Below are 20,368 nucleotides of genomic sequence, written 5' to 3' on the forward strand. Positions count from 1 at the left end.
CCTGTAGAGCCAGACGCACCGCCCGGGCCTCCAACCAATTGATGTGCCAACGAGACTGAACCGGAGACCAGATCCCCTGTGTGGACTGGGACTGGCAGACTGCGCCCCAGCCCGAGAGACTGGCGTCCGTGTTTACTATCGTCCACTGTGGAAACTGAAGAGGCATTCCCCGGAGGAGATGAGGAAGCGAAAGCCACCACTGCAAGGCGGCGACGGCAGAGGCCGAAAGCAGGAGAACTACATGAAACTGTTCCGACACCGGCTGCCAACGGGATAGCAAAGCTCTCTGTAACAGTCGCATATGAGCAAATGCTCACGGGACGAGGTCGATGGTGGAGGCCATCGAGCCCAAGACCTGTAGATAGTCCCAGGCCGTCGGAAGAGGCAGTGCGAGCAGATTCCGAACCTGTTCGATCAACTTGAGAGACCGCGCGTGAGATAGGAACACCTTGCTGATCCGAGTATCGAAGTGGGCCCCCAGGAACTCTAACACCTGGGAAGGCCGAAGATGTCTTTTGGGAAAATTCACTATCCAGCCGAGAGATGCGAGGAGAGCTAGAACCCGATCCACCGCCTGCCTGCAAAGACTCTCCGACTTGGCCCTCACGAGCCAGTTGTCCAGATAGGGGTGGACTTGGACTCCTTCGTGGCGGAGGGCCGCCGCCACCACCACCATGACCTTGGTGAAGGTGCGTGGTGCGGTAGCGAGGCCAAAAAACAGCGCCCGAAACTGAAAATCCTGGTTGAGGATGTGGAAGCGAAGATACTTCTGGTAATCGCAGTGAATCGGAATGTGGAAGTAGGCCTCTGTCAAATCGAGAGAGGCGAGGAACTCTCTGGGGTGAACCGCCGCGATGACCTCTCTCAAGCTTTCCATGCGAAAATGTGGGATCTTGAGGACCCGGTTGACCCTCTTGAGGTCTAAGATCGGCCGAAAGGCACCGTCCTTCTTGGGCACCATGAAGTAAATAGAATACTGGCCGGCGCCGAGCTCCTCCTCCGGAACTGGGACAACTGTGCCCAGACTCAGAAGCCTGGTGAGGGTTTGCTCCACCACCTCCCGCTTGAGACGGCCGCATGGGGAGAATACAAAGAGGTCTGGAAGATCTCGTACAAATTCTAAGGCATAACCGTCGAGGACAATGTCGAGGACCCACTGGTCCGACGTAATTTTGACCCACTCCTCAAAGAACAGGGAGAGATGACCGCAAAGAAAGGGGACTGAGGAATGGGTCAACTGAACTTCATTGTGTGGCGGGCTTTGCGGTGGTGCGCTGAGACGGTCCCTCGCAGAAGGAGCGACGCCCACGAAAGGGCTGAGACCAAGATTGAGACCGGGAAGAATAACCTCTGGAGGAGTCACCTCGTCCGCGGGGTGTATATCTCCGCTGACCCCGGAAGCGAGGACGGGAGGGCGTGAAGGATGGAGATTGTTTCGGATGGTCCTCCGGTAGCTTATGAACCTTGTTTTCCCCCAAGGAATTAATAAGCTGCTCAAGGTCCTCTCCAAAGAGCAACTTACCTTTGAAGGGCAACGTGCCCAGCCTTGCTGTGGAGGACGGGTCGGCGGGAAACCGCCGAGACCATCGCCTTCACCTGGACGCGGAGGTCGTAGAGCGCATCAGCCCCATATGCTATGACGCCTTCCAAATGTTCAGCCTGCTCCGCCTCTGCAGACGGGAGGTCCTGGGTGCCAAGTAATTGTTGAACCCACCTGAGACCTGCCCGCTGCATGAGACTGCTGCAGATAGTCACCCAGACTCCCAGAGCCAAGACCTCAAAGATCCGCTTCAGATGGGCTTCGAGCTTACGATCCTGTCTGTCCTTCAGAGCCATCGCTCCCACCACGGGGATAGTGGTGTGCTTGGTGACTGCCGAAATGGAAGAATCAACGGTGGGAATCTTCAGCATGTCCAAGCACTCCTCCGGGAGGGGGCTATAGCTTGTCCATAGTCCTCCCCACCCGGGGTCCCGCTTCAGGAGTCTCCCATTCCCGTAGGAGCAGCAACTTATGCATGGGGTGAAAAGGAAAAGGGCTTGCCGGAGCCCTAAGTCCCGCCAGGACCGGGTCCATATCCTTGGGTAACGAGGCCGTAAGCGTGTCCAGCTCCAGCTCCTGAAGGACAAAGGGGATGAGGGACTCCAACTCCTCCCTTTGAAACATACGGAGGACCCTGGGATCATCCCCCTCCAAGGGCGGGAGTGCGCTCACCAAATCTGCAGCAGGATCCGGATCCGGAGAAACTAGGGGCACCGGGGGATCAGGAGTAGGGGCCACCCCCGGGACCACTCACACCCTAACAGACTTCGGGGGTTCCGGGACAGGGAGAACATGCAGCGGGGTCGGACACGGAATTTTCAGAGGAAGGGGGCCTGGGGGAGGGTCCTCCTCCTCCTCCTGCAAGCTGGCCAAATAGGATTTATGCAGGAGGAGAACAAAATCAGAAGAAAACCGGGTCCTGGATTTACCGGAGGGGGGTTGTGGCGGTGGGGGAGGAGGGGGAGGAGGGGGGCTCGGGGACCACATCCTGGGGCAGCTCGGGGCTTAAATCGGGGGGAAAATCCTGGAAATTCTGCTCCCCAGCCCCTGGCAGCTCTGAATCAGGAGCTGCCGAAATCCCCAAGATGGCCGCCATTCCCGCGGTTTGCCGACCCGGGAACGGCCTAGCCATGTGCGGGGGATTTTGGCCCCGAGGTAAATTTGCCTGCCCTGCCGAGGAGGGACCTTCCTCACCCGCCAGGGCAGGGCAGGGCAGGGCCCCTCACGCGACGAGGGCTCCCCACAGGCTAGGCAGGCGTTTGGCCACCGCATCCCCAGCAAAGAGGAGCCACGAGCTGAAGAAAGAAAACAGCTGATATCTAAAAATAGCCCCTGAAAACCCTGCCGGCAGGAGCGGAGGCAGGGGAGTGAACCCTGCACGCTCCTCTGTGTCTGGCTGCCGGCTATCTCCTAATATGAAGTTATTTATTTATTTATTTTTCAAGAATGAAGCAAAAAGACTGAGGGAAAAAGAAGGCAATGGAGCACTGTGCTCCCTAGGCAGCCAGAGTGGGGGGGGGGGGGGGAGACAAATGATTCGACCACCAGCCTCGGTCCCTACACCAGGGAAGCAATCATGGACTTAGGCTATGCCCAGCACAAGAGGCGAAGCTCCCCTAAGTCCGGCAAGAGCCAGGAGACGGGATCGTCTCCTGCAAAAAGGAGAGGAACTAAAATCAATTAGACTTAAAATTCTTTTTTTTTTTTTTTTAATCCTCAAAGAATCCCTAAAGAAATTAGTACTTGCTTGATCCCAAAGGAAGAAAAAGAAAAGGCTGACTAGCCCAAATCAGGAGACCACAGGGTGAGCTGATCCATCTGCTGGAGACAGACAAATACTGAAGGGCTGCAGGGTAGGCTCTGTCCTGATATAGGATACCCTTTCAGTTTTGGTCTGTCTCCATCTGCTGGACAGGAGGCTCAACCCACTGTCTGGACTGATCCGGGTACGTACAGGGAACAAGGAATTTTGTGCACAAAAAAATTTGTATGTAAAACTGTGATCTGCTTAGTGCCCGTATGTGGAAGTGCCATGCAAAATGAAGGCATTAACTATTAACCCCCAATGCAGAGAGATGTTCTGGCTTAACTCAGGTTTCATAGCACTGGAAATTTTACTCCTGGTCAGAGATGGAGTAAAGTTTCTAGTGCTTGTGTCAGTCTATGGGCAGAAATTGACATTCCAACACCAGGACCTGTAATCAGGATATATGAGCAGAAAACATGCTTTGCACACACAAAAGCATGTTTTCTGTAAATAAATATGCTCTAATGCGCCAAAAGCATTTTTGTGTGCATAAATCATATTTTGTGTGTGCAAATCATGTTTTATGCGCATAAATCACAGCTGAGAGACTCCACCACTCCCCCAAGTTTACAATGTGCATTCAAGCCTGTGCTGTCACATTTTAACTCGAGTATGTGATCACATTTTCCAGTCAGTGCATTTTTTAAATTCCCAAGTCATTAGCAATAACTTTAGCTTACTGCAACGAGAGTTAAAAAAATTATAATCTGTGCGTTAAGAAAGCAAATGTTGCTTACCCGTAACAGGTGTTTCTCACAGGACAGCAGGATGTTAGTCCTCACATTTATTTATTTTTATTTATTAAAGGCTTTTATATACCGACTTTCTTGATACAAATCAAATCAACTCGGTTTACAATGAACTAAGCAGAAAATATAATTAACCAATCAACAAGAGATAAAGGAGCATAAAAGTTACATTATAACAAGGATGCCTTAACCTGGAGTAAGAAATAAAGAGGGGGGTGAACGAAAACATAAATAAATAAATACTATATACAAAAGAGGGGGGCAAGGAGCCAACCTCGTTAATAGATACTATGCATGAGAAATATGGAAAAATTTGTTTACATAAGTGGGTGATGGAACAATTCTTGATCAGGCAATGGGGTCTGTAGTGGGGAAGGCTTGGCTGAACAGCCATGTCTTTAGTTTCTTTTTAAAAGTTATTAGACAGGTCTTCAGTCTGAGGTCCGGAGGCATGGCGTTCCAAATGGAAGGGCCTGCAGTAGAGAATGATCGGTCTCTGATATTTGAGTGGTGTACTAATTTGATTGGAGGAACGTGTAAGGATCCCTTGTAGGCATCCCTTAAAGGCCTGGCCGTGGAGTGCAGTCTGAGAGGATGAAGCAGATCAAGAGGGGTCTGATGGTGGATATTTTTATGAATGATTGTGAGAGATTTATGAAGGATCCGGAAGTTTACTGGGAGCCAGTGGAGATCTTTTAGAATGGGAGAGATATGCTCTCTCCGATTGGTATTTGTCAAAATTCTTGCCGCTGCATTTTGTAGCAACTGGAGAGGTTTAATAGTAGAGGCTGGAAGACCATGCAGAATGGAATTGCAATAGTCGATCTTTGAGAACAGAATAGCTTGGAGGACGGATCTGAAATCGTAATGGAATAGGAGCGGTTTGAGTTTTTTGAGTACTTGTAGCTTGTAGAAGCACTCCTTAGTAGTGTGTTTTATAAAATGCTTTAGGTTCAGGTGACTGTCAATTAAGACTCCAAGATCTCTGGCATGTGATATATGTGGAATAGTTTGTGATTGGTGAAGAATGGGACTGCCTTCTGGAGTAATTAGCAAGAGTTCGGTTTTAGAAGTGTTGAGCACAAGGTTGAGGCTTGATAGGTAATGGTTAATAGTTTGTAGATGAGAGTTCCATAACCTGAGTGTTGAGTCCAGTGAATTGGATATGGGGATTAAAATTTGAACGTCATCTGCGTAAATATAAAATTTGAGTTTGAGGTTTGAGAGTAGGTGACAGAGGGGGAGTATGTAAATGTTAAACAGGGTGGGTGATAAGGAGGAGCCCTGGGGGACGCCAAAAGGAGCATTAGTATGAGGTGATTCCTTGTTTTTGATTTTTATCTTATAGCCTCTATTGCTAAGGAAGGATTCGAACCATCTGAGGGCTGAACCTGTAATTCCTATGTCTGAAAGCCGGTTTAGAAGGATATTGTGATTTACCGTATCAAAAGCCGCAGAGATGTCAAGGAGAGCTAAGAGAAACGACTGTCCTTTGTCAAAGCCAATATATAATTGATCAAGGAGTGAGGTGAGAAGGGTTTCAGTATTGTGTTCTTTTCGGAAACCATATTGAGACGTGTGTAATATGTTGTGGTCTTCTAGGTAATTTGAAAGTTGCTTATTTACAATTTTCTCCATGATCTTAGCTACAAATGGGAGATTTGATATGGGGCGGTAATTGTTGAGGTCTACTGGGTCCAGGTTTGATTTTTTGAGTATGGGTTTGAGCGTGGCCAATTTGAGAGCGTCCGGGAATGTTCCTTGTGAAAGGGAACAATTGATGATATCGGCCAGATATTTGGAAATGTATTCTGGTATGAGAATCAGTAACTTGGAAGGTATTTGGTCCAGGGGGTGGGTCGAAGGTTTCATTCTTTTTATCAGGGATTCTACCTCTAAAGTGTGGGTAGGATCAAAGGAATCCAATCTTATGTCTGTGTTTGGTAGGAGAACTGTGTCCAGAAGAAGAGGATTTGGGCTGGTAGGTAATTTGGCCAGGGTGTTGGAGATTTTGTTCTGAAAGAATAAGGCCAGGTCATTGGCCTTTGATTGGGCTGTATCGTCAGGGATTGTAGGAGGAACCGTTTTGGTAAGCTCCGAAACATATGAGAAGAGGGCCTTCGCATCATACAGCATATCATGGATACGGTGAGCATAGAAATCTCTTTTTGTTCGAAGTGTTGCTGATCTGTAATGATGGAGAGCTGTTTTGTATATGGAAAGAGAGAAGGGATTAGGATTCTTCCTCCATTCTTTTTCTTTCCGTCTTAGATTTTGCTTCTGAGTGCGGAGTTCGTTTGAGAACCAAGGTTGCTTATTTTTTTGAGAAGGATTTATATTTTTTTTTGACAGTGGGCATAAATCGTTGGCTATCGTTTCGGTAATGTTTTGCCATGAGGTGATAGCTGAATTGGGATTGGAAAGATCCAAGTTAGAAAGTTTTCTGATCAGGGATTTGCCGAGATCTTCTGAAGGACATGTTTTCCTGTAGTATAGAGTGGTAGGCTGATGAGGTGCGGACAATCCTGTCAATGACCTGAAGGTGGAGTTGATCATAAAGTGATCTGACCATGGGACTGGGAGGCATAAGGGAGGTGAGAGTGGAGTGAGATTGGAGTTTGTGAAGATAAGGTCAAGTGTGTGACCTGCTTTATGTGTTGGTTGGTTGATGTGCTGTTTGAAGCCCATGTCCGAGAGGGCTGATAGGAAAGCTTCACAATTGGATGATCGAGGATTGGCATCAATGTGGAAGTTAAAATCTCCAATGATTATGGCTGGAGAGTCTGGTTTTAAGTATTTGGCTATAACTTCTACCATAGGAGAGGCGTCTTGATCTAAAAGTCCGGGAGGAGCGTAGGTGAGGAGGATTTGAAGCGACTTAGATTTCAATAAGCCTACCTCAAGTTTAGGTATAGTATAGATTGGTTGTTGAGTGAGGTTAAAAAGTTTTTTTGCAGCTATTAGGAGACCTCCTCCTTTTTTTTTCTTTCTGGGTAAGGAGAAGACATCATATATCTGTGTAGGTAATTGATTTATTAAGACTGTATCAGAGGGTTTTAACCAGGTCTCTGTGATGGCACAGATGTCTGGTCCGGTATCTAGCAAGTGGTCATTAAGGATGTGGGTTTTTTTAGTGATTGACTGGGCATTGAAGAGTGATAAGGTGAATAGAGCCAGTCCAAGTAGTTGTGTAATGGGTGAGATCATTACAGGGGTTAGATTTCTACGAGTTATAGATTGATATCTTAGCGTTGGCTTCATCTTGAAGCAGGTATTGTGATGTATGATGTGTATTGGGTGTCCTAGTAACATGATAGTACTAGGGAGATTACTTTGATGGGATTGTCAGCAGCTGGTGTTCTATGGAGTTGTGGCGGTAGTGGATTGTGGAAGTATTCAGACTAATATGTTTGGTTGTGTCAATCTTTTTTGCTGGATGAATTGTGTCAATCTTTTTTGCTGGATGAATGCTGGGGTGGTTGAATGCTGGGGTGGTTGAATGCTGGGGAATGCTGGGGTGGTTGAATGCTGGGGTGGTTGGTTGAATGCTGAGGTAGTTGGTTGAATGCTGAGGTAGTGGGTTGAATGCTGGGGTGGTTGGTTGAATGCTGGATAAGAAAATGAATGTTGGGATGAATGTTGAGAGGATGGTTGCTGTTTCCGCTGGAGGTCTTCGAATCCGCTTGGGGATGAAGAGATGTGAGGACTGGCGAGGCGAGCTGCATGTGGTGATGTGAGTCCTGGGGTCACAAAGGGGCTCACTAAGGGGCAAGCCCCTTAGATCGCGCCCCTTCGGACGCGCGACGCCCGGCGCGCGACGCCGTCCGTGCGCTCTAAAATTTAAAGGGCTTCCCTCTGCCCTCTGATTGGCCAGGTGCCTTACGGTGGGTGTGTTTGTCACTCACCGCGAGGTCACGATCGGGTGCGGCACCGAGGGGATCGCGCTGAAGATGGACGCCGAGCAGCGAGTCCGGAATTTAAAGCCCCCGCTTACCGCTGACGTTGAGGTAAGGCTGGGCCAATCGTCTGCTTCGTCTGTGAGGGGCGGAGCGGAGGGATCGTCCGCATGGCCGGCGTTGGAGCCCCGGAGTGCAGGGCGTTTTTTTAAGGCCTTGCCCCGACGGGCTTCAGCGCCGGATGCGCAGGCCTAGCAGCCTTCACGATCGGGTGCGGCACCGAGGGGATCGCGCTGAAGATGGACGCCGAGCAGCGAGTCCGGAATTTAAAGTCCCCGCTTACCGCTGACATTGAGGTAAGGCTGGGCCAATCGTCTGCTTCGTCTGTGAGGGGCGGAGCGGAGGGATCGTCCGCGTGGCCGGCGTTGGAGCCCCGGAGTGCAGGGCGTTTTTTTAAGGCCTTGCCCCGACGGGCTTCAGCGCCGGATGCGCAGGCCTAGCAGCCTTCACGATCGGGTGCGGCACCGAGGGGATCGCGCTGATGATGTCACATCATCAGGATGGAGCCCAATCACGGAAAACTTCTGTCAAAGTTTCCAGAACTTTGACTGGCCCCTATTGGCCCCTACTGAGCATGCCCAGCATGGCACTAACCCTGCAGCCAGCAGGGGGTCCCCCTTCAGTCTTATTTGATAGCTACAGGTAGTGCCGAAAAAATAAAACAACAAAACTTTACGAACCCAACACCGCGGGGCGGCGGGCGGGTTTCGTGAGGACTAACATCCTGCTGTCCTGTGAGAACACCTGTTACAGGTAAGCAACATTTGCTTTCTCACAGGACAAGCAGGAGGGGTAGTCCTCACATACGGGTGAGTACCGAGCTGAGGATGTCCGAACATGCACCAAATGTACCCAACGGCGTGCAACAGGCACAACAACTGGGGTGAAATTTGGTAGAGGACATCCTGAACCCCACCAGCTTGATCGGTCTCAAATAGACAGCTCCCACAGGAGAGGAAAATCTCTCTCAGCAAATTGGGGGCTATGAGACTCATAGTCCCCCTGTTCTTCTTGAGCTTCAACAAAGTCTTCGCTATCAGTGGGACTGGAAGATACATGTACAGAAGACCCTGGCCCCAGTGAAGGGCAAAGGCATATGAGGCTGGCTTGCCTTGTGCCCTTTATGTGAAACAGAAGAATAGCACCTTCTTGTTCCAGAGAGATAGGAACAGACCCACCTCTGGAGTGCCCCAGAGGCAAAAGATCTAATCTGCCTTGCCCTAGTCCAGGGACAATTTGTGGAGTCTCAAGGGCCAACTCAGTCTGTCTGCTAACATGTTCTCCATGCTAGCCAGGTTAGTGGCTCTGAGCAGAATCCCTTGAGAGATTCTTGGCTCAGTTGCACTGCTGGACAGCTTCCTAACCCAGAAGGTATGAATTCTTCCCTCCCTGCTTGTTGATAAACTACATTGCCACTTGATTGTCCATCTGGACAAGGGCAACTTTGTTGACTGCTGGTATCTGAAAGCCTATAGAGCGTACCCAATTGCCTGGAGCTCCAGGAAATTTATTTGGTAAGGATGTTCCTGAGCAGACCAATAGCCCTGGGTGCAAAGCCCATCTACATGAGCTCCTCAATCCAGGCTGGATGCATCCGTGGTTAAGACAATTTCAATTGCAGAAATTTGGAAAGGGATTCCCATACCAGATTGGAATGGTTAGCCACTAGGACAGAGTCCCTTAGCAGTGGAGTGATGTGGATGCAGTCCCATAGGTACTGAGGTGCCCGAAGCCACTGAGACCTTAAAGTCCTTTGGGCTCTTCTCATGTAAAGACATGCCAAGGGCATAATGTGCATCATTGCAGCCATGTGGTCCAACAATCTCAACAGATGCCAAGCCGCTATGGTCATCAAGGTTGCAGCCCATTGCTGCAGAAGGAAGGCTTTTGCCTGAGTCTGATAAACTCCAACTAAGGTGAGACTTGGATAATTGATGACAAACCCTAGTAGCTCCAACACCCAGATGGTCATGTGCATAGACACCTCGGTTCCTGCCCGAGACACATTCTTGACCAGCCTATGAAGGAGTGGCCCTAAAACCCCTCCTTAACCAGTGCTGGACTAGGCATCTAGCCTGGTCCACCTTAAATCCTACAGGGAGAGAGAGCTCTGTGGGTAAGACCCTGCTGGGATAGGATAAAAGTGTGAACCCAGCTGGGATCAGGAGGCCCCCATGAGTCCAGGAGACAGCAGCTCCTGTAATCTCTCTGACCTAAGTTGAAGCTGTGAATACACTGCAGAAGGTAAGCAGTTTACATCCTATGTTGTGAATGCTGTTTGAAGTGCTATAATAAAGCTGGAATCCTGTGTGAAAGAGGCTGGAGTCAATGTGGAGTGTGTCTCCAGCCTGAAGTCATTCAGCAATTCTACACAATCTTCCAAAAGAAAACATATGCAGCCCCTGCTTGCGCAAGTGAGCTGCCACCATGGTCAGGTATTTTGTGAAGGCACGAGGGGTGATGCAAACCCAATCAGCTGAACGCAGTACTGGAGGTGACGGTTTCCCACCACATATCTGAGAGACTGTGAATGGGGAATATCTCAAAGTGAGTCTAGGCATCCTTGAGATTGAGAGAGCATAGCTAGTTCCCTTTTTAAAGAAAGGAACCTGGCTATGCTCTCTGCAGTTCAGTCAAAATCCCATCCCAAATGTTGGCTAGAACACTGTCTGCGGCTTAGGTGCTCTCTGTTGCTTGCAATGGTTATGAGGTGTCTGCTATGCACAGGATAGAGGGAGCAGAAGATAGTTCCTCCTCTGGCAGAAGTGCTACCTCTGCCACGAACTCAGATACTTCCTAGAGGAGAAGGGAGGATCTGTGCTATCGCATACTTAACTCGATATCTGAAGAGATTTTCCTCAGTACATGGCCATATCAGCAAGCCTTTCCTGTACCTCTGGGTGGAGTGAGTCTGCATGCTACTATCCCAACGGCAGAGACTCTTGATACTGTCTCAAAAGCACTATAAGTCGAACCGATCCTGTGTTTTTCACACTTCAGCCCCTTGGCCACCAATGACTAGAGGGTGTTGTGCTGCTTTTGAGGAAGCTGCTCAGCTACTTTCTGCACCTGCTTCAGGATGTCTTGCAAATACTGATTCATAAGTTGGTAGGCTGCTATGCGGACAATCAGCATAGCACCCTGAAACATTTTCCTCCCAAGAGTTTCCATGGCTCTAGGATCTCTCCCTGGAGGCACTGAGGAGTGAGTCCTAGATTGCTTGGCCTTCTTGAGAGCAGATCTGACCACCACAGATTGGTGTGGTAGCTGATGTTTGTCGAAATCAGGAGCCTTTTGGATGAGATATATTGCACCTGCCTTCTTATTCACAGGAGCCACCGAGAGGGGGTTCTCTGACGTAATTCAGATCATATCCAAAATGAATCCCTCTACCTATCCTCTTTCTCCTGGCTCAAATTCTCTACTCAAATCTATCAAAAATGAAATTGCATTACCCATTGCAAACATAGTTAACTCATCATTGTCTACTGGATTATTTCCCAGTTCATTAAAAAAGGCTATCATTTCTTCAATTCCCAAAAATTATATTAATACATCACCTGAATACAGTAATTTCTGCCCTATTTCCACCTTACCTTTTATCGCCAAAATCATTGAATCCGTAGTACTAAAACAACTTTCTGAATATTTAGACCAACATCATTTTGGTTTTCGTCCACATCTCAACACTGGAACCCTCTCACTATCTTGCACTGATATTGTACACCATGGATTTGACTCTGGAACTTCTTATGTGTAAATTTTCTTAAATCTGTCTGCAGCATTCGACACCATTAATCATGACATATTACTCTCACAATTATCTAACATTGGCTTAACCGGCACAGTCTTACAATGGTTAAAATCATACCTCTTCAATAGAACTCAGTCTGTCATAACTGACTCCAATACTTCTTCTTGGTTTACGCTAAACACTGGTGTCCCACAAGGATCAGCCCTCTCCGCAGCTCTGTTTAACATCTACCTGTCTCCTATATGCCAACTTCTATCCACACTGGGTATTCTGTATCGCATTTATGCAGACAATATTCAGTTCTTCTTCCCTATCTGTAATGATTGGTGCTCCACCCTATAGTTTCTTATCCTTTGTCTAACATATATAAAAACCTGGTTGTTTCATCACAAACTAAGGCCTGGATTTTCTAAGGTCGCAGACCTTAGGGAATCCGGCGGTAACGGGGGGGGCGAAGTGGGGGGCGGGCCTGCGAAAGCCAGCAGCAATCACACCACCGCAGTGTTATCGCTGCTGGCTTTTGCACCCAATAGCGCCACCGTGAAAGGCAGTGCTATTGGGCATGCTACTGGCAGTGATAAGGAGTCTTATCTTTCGCCGTCAGCGAAGTTATCGTGGAGTCCACCCCGACTCCTCACCTTCCGGTGCGGACTCTGCCCCAATCCAGGTATCGCGTGCAAAAAGTCCCTTTTCGCGTGCGATCCTTTTAGAAAATGACCCCCTAAGTCTAAACTTGTCCAAAACCCTTCCTTTGATGAAATACCCACTCAAATTTCAATAGACAATATTAACATCAAAATCACTAATAAAGCTCAGAACCTTGGTATATTCTATGATCCAAAACTTAACATGCATAAATAAATAAAAATAAATATTCAATCAGTTATTAAAACTTCTTTTACAAAATTCGATTATTAAAACACATCAAACTTCTTCTGGAATATGATACATTTTGTACAGTTTTGCAATCCCTGGTCTTAACCGGTTTAGACTATTGTAACTCTCTCTACACTGGTCTCCCTTTTTCTTTACTTTGTCTCCTTCAACTTGTACAAAACACTGCTGCCAGATTACTTTCCAGCACTGCGATTTCTGTCCATATTACTCCTGTCTTGTATAATCTCCATTGGTTAATTATCAATTGGCGCATCCAGTATAATCTACTCACCATTATACATAACCTTATTCATAAGAACATAAGAAATTGCCATGCTGGGTCAGACCAAGGGTCCATCAAGCCCAGCATCCTGTTTCCAACAGAGGCCAAAACCAGGCCACAAGAACCTGGCAATTACCCAAACACTAAGAAGATCCCATGCTACTGATGCAATTAATAGCAGTGGCTATTCCCTAAGTAAAATTGATTAATAGCCATTAATGGACTTCTCCTCCAAGAACTTATCCAAACCTTTTTTGAACCCAGCTACACTAACTGCACTAACCACATCCTCTGGTAACAAATTCCAGAGCTTTATTGTGCGTTGAGTGAAAAAGAATTTTCTCCGATTAGTCTTAAATGTGCTACTTGCTAACTTCATGGAATGCCCCCTAGTCCTTCTCTTATTCGAAAGTGAAAATAACCGAGTCACATCTACTCGTTCAAGACCTCTCATGATCTTAAAGACCTCTATCATATCCCCCCTCAGTCGTCTCTTCTCCAAGCTGAACAGCCCTAATCTCTTCAGCCTTTCCTCATAGGGAAGCTGTTCCATCCCCTTTATCAGAGACCACGGAAAACCAAAGTCAAAACTCCAGGATGGACAAAGTGAACATACCGGAGGATGCAAACGCTTGACCCCGCGCAAAATCGAATAACATCTGAATGCTGCGCAATGGTAGAACCTTCAATCTTACCACGCAAACAGCCCAATGCTGCGACCTGGACCCAAAGGGAATTATAGGCGAGCCCCTTTTTAAAACCTTCCTGCAGAAAAGCCAAAATATGCACTATAGTGGTTCTTTGCGGGGACACCTTCAACCCGTCACACCATGACTCAAAAACCTTCCACACCCGGATATATGCCAGGGAAGTGGAGGTCTTACGAACCCTGAGGAGAGTAGAAATTACTGCTTCCAGATAACCTGTTCTTCTGAGTTGCCGCCCCTCAGAAGCCAAGCCGCTAGACAAAAGCGATCTGCCTGATTGAAAAATACGGGGCCCTGATGCAGTAGTGCCGATATGTGGTTCAGACGTAACAGGCCGTCGACCACCAGGGTGGCGAGGTCCGCGAACCATGGCCTCCTTGGTCATTCCGGAACCACTAGAACTACCATCCCCTGATGAGATTCTATGCACCTCAGAACCTTCCCCATCAGCGGCCAAGGAAGGAATACATAAAGCAGAATGTTTGGGGGCCATGGGAGCACCAGAGCATCCACTCCTTCCGACCCGTGTTCTCTCCTGCAACTGAAGAAATGAGCCGCTTTTGCGTTGCTCCGAGTCGCCAGTAAGTCCAGGTGTGGGGTTCCCCAACGGCGAATAATGAGACTCATCGCTTCGGGCGACAGCTCCCACTCTCCGGGATCTAATCGTTGTCGGCTGAGAAAAAAATCGGCCTGAACGTTGTCCACGCCCACAATGCGGGAGGCCGCAAACCAGCTCAGGTGACGCTCTGCCCAGGCCATCAACAGATCTGCTTCGGACGCCACCGGACGACTTCGTGTACCGCCTTGTCGGTTTATATAAGCCACCGTTGTCGCATTGTCGGAGAGGATCCTTACCGCTCTGTGGTGGACCAAAGGGAGAAAGTGCTGTAAGGCCAGGCGTACCGCCCTGGTCTCCAACCGATTGATGGACCACTTAGACTGTCGTGGGGACCACCTCCCCTGAGCAGACTTGGATTGACACACCGCTCCACAGCCTGTCAGACTGGCATCGGTCGTAATGATGATCCACGGGGTGGTTCCAGGTCCACTCCCGAAAGAAAATGTTCCTGTACCAACCACCAATTGAGGCTGGACCATGCGGGCTCCAACAAAGGCAAGGACAGGACATAGTCCTCTGACTTGGGGTCCCAGCGGGAAAGCAGCGCCCTTTGCAACGGCCGCATATGAGCAAAAGCCCAGGGGACCAACTCCAGGGTAGACGCCATATGACCAAGCACTTGCTAATAATCCCAGGCCGTGGGCACAGGAAGAGCTGGGAGGCGCTGAACTTGCAAACACTAAATTGATCATGCGCTGACGGGGGAGAAACACCTTGCCAGCCGCCGTGTCGAACCGGGCTCCTAGAAATTCCAACTCCTGAGATGTTACCAGGTGGCTCTTGGCAAAGTTCACTATCTATCCCAAGGACTGCAGGCTGTCCAACACTGACTGTACCGCTATTATGCAAAGCGCTTTCGACTTTGCCCGAATGAGCCAATCGTCCAGGTAGGGATGGACCAAAATTCCCCGACGTAGAAGGGAAGCTGCCACTACGACCATCACCTTGGTAAATACTCTGGGGGCCGTCGCCAACCCGAACGGTAGGGCACAAAACTGATAATGCTCTCCCAGGATCTCGAACCGAAGACACCTCTGATGATGTTCTTGAATTCCAATGTGCAGATAAGCCTCCGATCCAGAATCGGTCGAAAAGTGCCCTCCTTCTTGGGAACTATGAAGGAAAAGGAGTAACGACCGGTCCTGCCCTCGGCGGTCAGAACAGGAACCACTGCTCCTAACACCCGTAACCGAGACAGTGTCTGAGCAATCAACCGTTGTTTGTCCGGGGGACCGCATGGGGAGACTATAAAGAGATCTCGAAGTGGCCGAGAAAAATCCAAAGCATAGCCATGACTTATAATACTCAGTATCCATTGGTCTGATGTTATTTTGACCCATTCCTCCCAAAAAAGGTACAACCGGCCCCTGATCATAGGAACAGAGGAATGGGTCGGCGCCCCCTCATTGTGAAGGCTTATTGGGGGTAAAGGCATGGGGAGCCCCCGAACGCTGAGGCCTCCTGCCTCAAAAGGAAGGCGACCAGGACTGTGTCCAGAAAGACGATTGTCGCTGCGTGAAGGAAGACCCCCTCCCCGCACGAAACTGGCGTTGACCGCAAAAACAGCCTCTGAATGTTCCGAGGAACGAAACTGCTTAGGCTTGTCCTCAGGCAGCTTGTACACCTTGTTGTCCCCCAAGTCTTTAATGAGTTGTTCCAGCTCTTCTCCAAACAGTAACTTACCCTTAAAGAGAAAGGAACCCAAACGAGATTTGGTGGAGGCATCTGCCGACCAGTGTCGTAACCACCAGAGCCATCCAGCTGACACTGCGGACACCATGGTGTGCGCAGAAGGCCGTAAAAGATCATATAATGCATCCGCTGTGTAGGCAACCGCGGACTCCATGCGGTAAGCCTGTTCCGCCCCCCCAGGAGGGAGTTCCTGTGCTGAACCTAGCGGAGAATAGCCCTCTGCATAAGGCTGCTACAGACCACGGCCCGGAGCCCAGTGCAGACACCTCAAAAATGCGCTTCAACAATACTTCCAATTTCCTATCCTGAAGGTCTTTCAGCGCCGTTCCGCCAGTCACTGGAATAGTGGTATGTTGAATAACAGCCGTGACGACAGAGTCTACCTTGGGGACTTTAAGGAATCACTTGGTAAAGGATACTGCTTTTCCATAGCCCTGCTAACTCTTAAGGAAGCCTCAGGAAAATCTCATTCCCTGGATACAATCTGGAAGAGCTCATGGTGACAAAGGGAAGGTTTATGAAGGACCCTTAATTCCCGCTAAAACCGTATCCCTGGGAGCAGCATCTGCTTTGGGATTCGGAGCCGGGATCTCCAATTCCTATAAGACCTGTGGACTCAAGGGATCCAATTCATCCTTGCTAAAAGGCCCAAGGATCTGAGGATCCTCCCCCTCCACTGGCACATGGCTGTCCCCATCCCCCCCCCCCCATGTCCTGCATATACGTATCCACAGCTGTGGGAATCACCGGATAAACATTCGTAGCAGGGCGAGGAAGGCGGGTCCCCTCCTCGTGTAGGTTTAGAAAGCTTAGGAGGGGGGGGGGGGACTTCTCCCAGTCAGCCTCAGCCTCTAGGAAGGCTGTGTGCATTAATAGCCCAAATTTTAGATGAAAAAGGCTGCGGCCTCTACAAATCCCCTCGAGGAATAGCAGGTGAGTCTGAGTCGCACTGCCGCTGCGGGCTTAGTGCAGGCGGAGAGGATGGCGAAAACTTTTCCCCTCCGAATCTGCATCATCTTGGTTCTCCGGCGCATCCAAGATGGCCGCTGCGTCGGCATCAAATGGGGGCGGGGCTAGCCTCTGCCCCCAAACTGCCGGACCGCTTCGCTTCTCCTGCGGTCGCGATAGAGAAGGAGCTCGGGTAGCCCCCGGCCGTCGGGAGGGTTCCTCGCCCCCGGGAATACACCAGGAGCAGGGACCCTACCGAGAAAGCCAGGTCCCCGCTTCCCCGCAAGACGCACATGTCAATGCGCGCGGCATAAAGGCAAAAGGGAAAAGCGCGCGAAAACGCTGAGTGGCAAGACCACACCCTCCGGAGCCCCTGAGCTAAGCGCGGCAGGCTGGGGCTGAAAATGAAATCAGAAACTCAACTCTAACCCGTCACCGATGGGCTGTGAGATTCCAGAGCGTTTGGTGTTTGCTTTGAAGCTCTCTTCCTTTTTTTTTTTTTTTTACTGAGCAATAGAAAATAAAAGCCCCCTTCAGAAAAGTACTACTTCTCTGGTATACTGATTAGGGGGGGGGGGGGGAGAGTGACCGGCCCACCGGTAAATTCTCCCCCAGCCACTCAGGGAACCTAAACTCCGGGTACCAGTCTTCAGGGCACTGCCCTACCTGGCCTGCCACTAAATATGCTGCAGCTACGCCAGCGCCAAAAGAAGAGAAGTGAAATAAATGTTTTCTTTTTTTTTTTAAATAGAAAGAGTGAGAAACCCTGATGGAAAAACCAATTGGTCTAGTCAGAGGAGTTAGGAGCAAACCTGTGCACCAAAAGAGAAATTTGCGAAGGATCAGGACAGCAGGTTATGCCTCTCAATCTGCTGGAGACAGAGATATACTGAGGGATCACAGGTGGCACACCAGGGTATATGGGAGGTGCCTTTTCAGTTTCTCTCTGACTCCATCTGTTGGAGGGGAAGCATAACCCAGCAGTCTGGACTGATCCTGGTACGTACAGGGAAACAGCAATTTTCCTTTAAAAGGCAATGAACCCAACTGGGCCTTGGATGAAACATCGGCTGCCCAGTTCCTCAGCCAGAGGAGGCCCGGAACCGAAACTGCCGACATCATAGTTCTTGAGGAAGTCTGAATGAGATCATATAAGGCATCAGCACTATATGCCACCACGGCCTCCAGACGTTCAGTTTGTCGCGCTTCCAACTCGGATAAGGACCTATCAGCCTGTAGCTGTTGCACCCAGCGCAAACCGGCTCTCAACATAAATCTGCTATACATAGCCACTCGAACGCCTAGGGCAGACACCTCAAAAATCTTTTTGAGGTGCACTTCAGCTTCCGATCCTGAAGATCCTTCAATGCCGTTGCACCGGCCACGGGGATGGTCGTGTTCTTAGTAACTGCTGACAAAAAAGCATCCACCTTCGGGATCTTGAGAAGCTCTAGCGCATCCTCGGGCAAGGATATAACTTGTCCATGGCCCTGCTGACCTTTAGGCCGGTGTCAGGAGTATCCCACTCCCTAAACAGCAAGTCGCTGGAAAGGAAAAGCATATGTAGGACCACGAAGGCCAAACATGACCGGATCCACTGCACCCAACTCTGAGTGCTCCTGCGGGACTTCTATACCCAGTTCCTGCAGAATAGCTGATATAAGGGGAGCCAATTCCTCCTTGTGGAGCAGCTGAACCACTTTAGGGTCATCGTCTTCAACTGCCGAAATAGTCAGGAGAGTCGGCTGTGGCGGGCGTCAGAACCGTAAGGCCAGGATCCCGCCTGATCCTGGTGGCCCCCGGAGCCCCAGAGGGCTTGAAGTGTTTAGCCGAAGGCACAGGAGCATCCTGAGTAGCCCTGCGCGCTTCAGGGACTTTTGTGCCTTATAGGCTTTGCGCAAAAGAAGCACAAAGTCCGAGAAAAAGAAGAGGACCTCCTCTTCACAGCCAGAAGGGGACCCCCCAGACACTGGACCCCACCAGAGGTCTCCTGCTCCAGCAACAAGGCAGGAGGGAAATCCCCCTCACCTTTCACGGCACACGTAGCAGCTCTGAAGGACAAAATGGCCTCCATTCCTATGCTTAGCGTTAAAACATCGCTGGCCGACCTCCATGCTGGAGAGAGCCTCCCAGGCTCTCGGCGTAGAGTGCACTTGCTGTTCACTGCGATCCCTGAAGGGCCCTCCCCGCTGGAGAGGCATCAGGCGCACTGTCAAGGGACAGGCGCGTGCGTCCCCACACGCAATGCAAGCCACTGCACGCAGCATGCCAATTGGCCCTGAGAACCCCAGGAGGCACTGCCGGAGGAGGGGGGAAAGAAGCTCCGAGCCATCCACTAAAATAAAACAGCACTGTAGCATCGGGTAAGGTATGCCGTCCCACGGCACTTCTCTGCACCTGCCAGCGCTCAGCTCTCTAGCAAAGGTTCCTTTTTTTTTTTTTTTAAGGAAACTTTAATAATCAAAGTCCCCCACTCAGTAGCTCCTGTTTATTGTTTCTCTCTCCCCCCAGTTTCATAATCAGTTACACTGTAAAGCCTTTGTGGTTGCATTTTTTGTTTAATGGTAACCGATGTGATGTTATTAACAAATGTCGGTATATAAAAATGTTAAATAAATAAATAATAAATAAATAAAGAGAGTCACTTCTCTGCTGAAGAATGGCCAAAGGCTTGAGCAGTCCTGCAGGGCGAGGGAACTGGGACCCCCATGATTCAGCCCTGCACAGGGACGAAGGAATGAGCAACAAAGAGTTTTCAACCCCCCCTGCTCGTCTGCCTCAGAAACCAGGAGGGATGACCCTACCAGAATCTGGCAACCCCCTGGGAGGCTCTTGGAAAACTCTGATGAGAAGATTCCTCTTTTTTTTTCCATTCAGACTGCAGGCTTTGCACCTCCACCATCTGCTGGAGACAGAGAAATACTGAATGACTGCAGGTGGCACTTCGGGTTATTTGGCAGTGTCAGTAAAACTATCTCTCTCTTCATCTGCTGGAGGGGAGGCAAAACTCAGGAGGCTGAACTGCTCTGGGTACGTACAGGGAATGCCAGTTGTGTTGGATCTTTGGGTCTTACACCCAGGACATCTTTAACCTTTCTCCACAGACATGCTCAAGGAGGAAGGGACTCAAAACCTGACATAGAGAACTTACACTCTACCTCTGCTGTCAGCAGCACTCTATATCCCTGACCAGAAAGGTGCTATTGCTCTCTTTCATAGCTTTAATTCTTTTTTTTTTTTTTTTTTAACTTTACAGCGCCAAACCTTTCAGATTCCCCAGGGTTTCTGCAAAGGACCTAATCTAAATAAGACTGGTTCCTCCTGGTACAGGAGAACAACCCAGAGGCCATCGCCTGGAAGCCCCCAAAGCAGTCTTAAGGGAAAGTAAGATCCAATTTGGCTCTCTGTCCCAGGTCCTTGTCTAATCCTGCTGCTTC

The 20,368-nt window shown here is 49.5% G+C and overlaps 1 protein-coding gene across 3 annotated transcripts in view; it reads right to left on the reverse strand.

The window, feature by feature from the left end:
- The window catches only part of MAJIN (membrane anchored junction protein), a 165,046-nt gene that overhangs the window by 32,815 nt on the left and 111,863 nt on the right, over window positions 1-20,368 (reverse strand). The gene's annotated exons all lie outside the window — the stretch shown is intronic.

This window comes from Rhinatrema bivittatum, chromosome 8, assembly GCF_901001135.1.
Source record: "Rhinatrema bivittatum chromosome 8, aRhiBiv1.1, whole genome shotgun sequence".
NCBI lineage: Eukaryota > Metazoa > Chordata > Amphibia > Gymnophiona > Rhinatrematidae > Rhinatrema > Rhinatrema bivittatum.